The sequence below is a fragment of the Chiloscyllium plagiosum genome, unplaced genomic scaffold, assembly GCF_004010195.1.
Source record: "Chiloscyllium plagiosum isolate BGI_BamShark_2017 unplaced genomic scaffold, ASM401019v2 scaf_5987, whole genome shotgun sequence".
NCBI classification, from domain to species: domain Eukaryota; kingdom Metazoa; phylum Chordata; class Chondrichthyes; order Orectolobiformes; family Hemiscylliidae; genus Chiloscyllium; species Chiloscyllium plagiosum.
Window position 1 is genome coordinate 17,568 of NW_025211273.1, and position 3,284 is coordinate 20,851.

Genomic DNA, 3,284 nt, shown 5'->3' on the forward strand with positions numbered 1-3,284 from the left:
TGTCGGGGGGTCAGTGCTGAGGGTTGGGCACTGTCTGAGGGTCAGTGCTGAGGGAGTGGGCACTGTCGGAGGGTCAGTGCTGAGGGAGTGCCGCACTGTCGGGGGGTCAGTGCTGAGGGTTGGGCTGTGATGGGGACATTGTCTGGGTCTCTCTGTCTGTTTGTAGAGCTGCTGTGACACTGTGTTATGTTCCTCTGATCTGAATCAGGTGATGTGGCTGTTTGTGATTCCTTGTCACGTCTTTAGCCGATCGTCCCCACCCTCTGGGAATTGTACAGGCCTCTCGGAGGTAAGTGGCTGCTGCAACCTGGATCATGGTGTAACCCCCCCCCCCTTCCCCCCTCCTGCAACCACTCTCTGGCTGTGCTACTAGCAATGCTGTGTCCAGGGTCAGTGACTACACACACTGTCCCTCTGGATGTCCGAGCAGGAGATCCGTGTGGTCCAGACCAGGACAGAAGGGGAGATCCCAGGGACTGCTTCCTGTCCCCCCACCCCACTCCCACTAGATCAGGGGGATCTAGTGGAATCAGCCCGTTTCTCGGGAGCTGATGCTGTTTGGTGAGTGAATGTGAGTGATCTGTCTGACTGGGACACTCTGAAAGACCAGGAGCTTGTCCAGTTGAGCAAGAAGGACAGAGAAACAAGACAATGTTTTGAATTGAATTGAATTTATTGCCCCGTGTACCGAGACACAGTGAAAAGCTTTGTCTTGCGAGCAATACAGACAGATCACAGAGTTAAGTAGCATAGATAGTAAATAATTGGTAAACAGCAGCAAAATCAAAAACACAGGTACAGGGGAATGTTCAGAGTTTGAGAGTCCATTCAGTATTCTAACAACAGTGGGGTAGAAACTGTTTCGAAACCGGCTGGTGCATGTGTTCAGGCCTCTGTACCATCTCCCCGACGGTCGATTAGATTCCCCTACAGTGTGGAAACAGGCCCTTCGGCCCAACCAGTCCACACCGACCCTCCGAAGAGTAACCCACCCAGTCCCATTCCCCTCCGTCTAATGCGCCTAACACTACGGGCAATTTAGCGTGACCAATCCACCCGGACCTGCACATCTTTGGACTGTGGGAGGAAACCGGAGCACCCGGAGGAAACCCACGCAGACACAGGGAGAAGGTGCAAACTCCACACAGACAGTCGCCTGAGGGCGGGATCGAACCTGGGACCCTGGTGCTGTGAGGCAGCAGTGCTAACCACTGAGGTTGTGGGAAAACATTGCCAGGGTGGGATGGATCTTTGAGAATGCTGGCAGCCTTTCCCTGACAGCGGGGCCTGGTAGATTGATTCTATAGATGGGAGGTTGGCCTTTGTGATCGTCCGGGCCGAGGTCACCACTCTCTGTAACCGTCTCTGACCTTGAATGGTACAGTTGCCATACCAGGTAGTGATTCATCCAGACAGAATGCTCTCGATGGCACACCTATAAAAGTTGGCGAGGGTATTCGCCGTCATGCCAAATTCCCTCAGCTGCCTGAGGAAGAAGTGATGTTGTTGGGCCTTTGTAACCGGTGCATCCACATGAAGGGTCCAAGAAAGCTTGTTGTGGATGACCACTCCCAGGAGCTTGACCCTCTCCACTCGTCCCCCCTCTGTGCTGTTAATGTGTGGGGGGGGGGGCATGAGTAATACCCCGCTGGAAGTCAATTACGAGTTCCTCAGTTTTGCCGGCATTGAGAGCGAGGTTATTCTCAGTGCACCATTTTTCCAGATCTTCCATGTCCCGTCTGTCGTCTGTTTAATCACCATCTGAGATCCGACCGACTACGTTGGTGTCATCAGCGACTTGTAAATGGCATTAGTCTGGTATTTGGTGACGCAGTCATGGGTATACAGTGAGTACAGTAAGGGGCTGAGTACACCCCCCTTGGGGGGCTCCAGTGTTGAGTGTTAGTGAGGATGGGGAATTGTACAGGCCTCTCGGAGGTAAGTGGCTGCTGCAACCTGGATCATGGTGTAACCACCCCCCCCACCCCCCTTCCCCCCTCCTGCAACCACTCTCTGGCTCTGCTACTGGAAATGCTGTGTCCAGGGTCAGTGACTACACACACTGTCCCTCTGGATGTCCGAGCAGGAGATCCGTGTGGTCCAGACCAGGACAGAAGGGGAGATCCCAGGAACATGACAAAGAGAGATTAGATAGTGTTCCCAAAGGAGAGAGAAAGCAAGGAAGAGACAGAGACGGTCAGAGAGAGAGAGAGGGAGAGAGAGAGAGAGAGAGTATGCTGCAGTGAAGAGGGATCTGGGTGACCAGGCCAATCGATCACAAACTGTCAGCACACAGCAACTGTGAGGGATCGTGAGGGGAATGGAATGTCAGAGGGTCAGTGCTGAGGGAGCGCCGCACTGTCGGAGGGTCAGTGCTGAGGGAGTGGGCACTGTCGGATGGTCAGTGCTGAGGGAGTGGGCACTGTCCGGGGGGGATCTCTTTCTGAAGTGGCCTGAAACCAGTTTTGTTTTTATCGTTATCTTAGATAACGTTCGAGGAGTTACTCCTTGCTGTGCGTCAATCCAAGCAAGTCAGTGCTCTGAGCAGTAGGATCGCGGATTTGGAAAAACAGCTGGCCGTTCTCCAGAAATGTAAGTGTGGTCTACCAGCCCTCTGTTCTATAACACTCTGATAACGCCATAAGACACAGGGGCAGAAATTAGGCCATTCAGCCCATCCAGTCTGCTCCACCATTCAGTCCCGGCTGACAGGTTTCTCAATTTAAAAATGTGTTGCTGGAAAAGCGCAGCAGGTCAGGCAGCATCCAAGGAGCAGGAGAATCGACGTTTCGGGCATAAGCCCTTCTTCAGGAATGAGGAGGGTGTGCCAAGCAGGCTAAGATAAAAGGTAGGGAGGAGGGACTTGGGGGAGGGGCGTTGGGAATGCGATAGGTGGAAGGAGGTCAAGGTGAGGGTGATAGGCCGGAGTGGGGGTGGGGGCAGAGAGGTCAAGAAGAAGATTGAAGGTTAGGAACGTGGTGCTGAGTCCGAGGGATTTGACTGAGACAAGGTGGGGGGAGGGGAAATGAGGAAACTGGAGAAATCTGAGTTCACCCCTTGTGGTTGGAGGGTTCCTATGCGGAAGATGAGGCGCTCTTCCTCCAACCATCGTGTTGCCATGGTCTGGCGATGGAGGAGGCCAAGGACCCGCATGTCCTTGGTGGAGTGGGAGGGGGAGTTGAAGTGTTGAGCCACGGGGTGATTGGGTTGGTTGGTGCGGGTGTCCCAGAGGTGTTCTCTGAAACGTTCTGCAAGTAGGCGGCCTGTCTCCCCAATATAGAGGA

General features: G+C 53.9%; 1 long non-coding RNA gene across 1 annotated transcript; it reads left to right on the forward strand.

The window, feature by feature from the left end:
• The first annotated feature begins 206 nt into the window (after window positions 1-206).
• Window positions 207-2,564, forward strand: LOC122547015. Its single transcript, XR_006310865.1, has 2 exons — window positions 207-289; window positions 2,487-2,564. It is a non-coding gene; the product is annotated as an uncharacterized LOC122547015 (long non-coding RNA).
• Window positions 2,565-3,284: the final 720 nt, after the last annotated feature.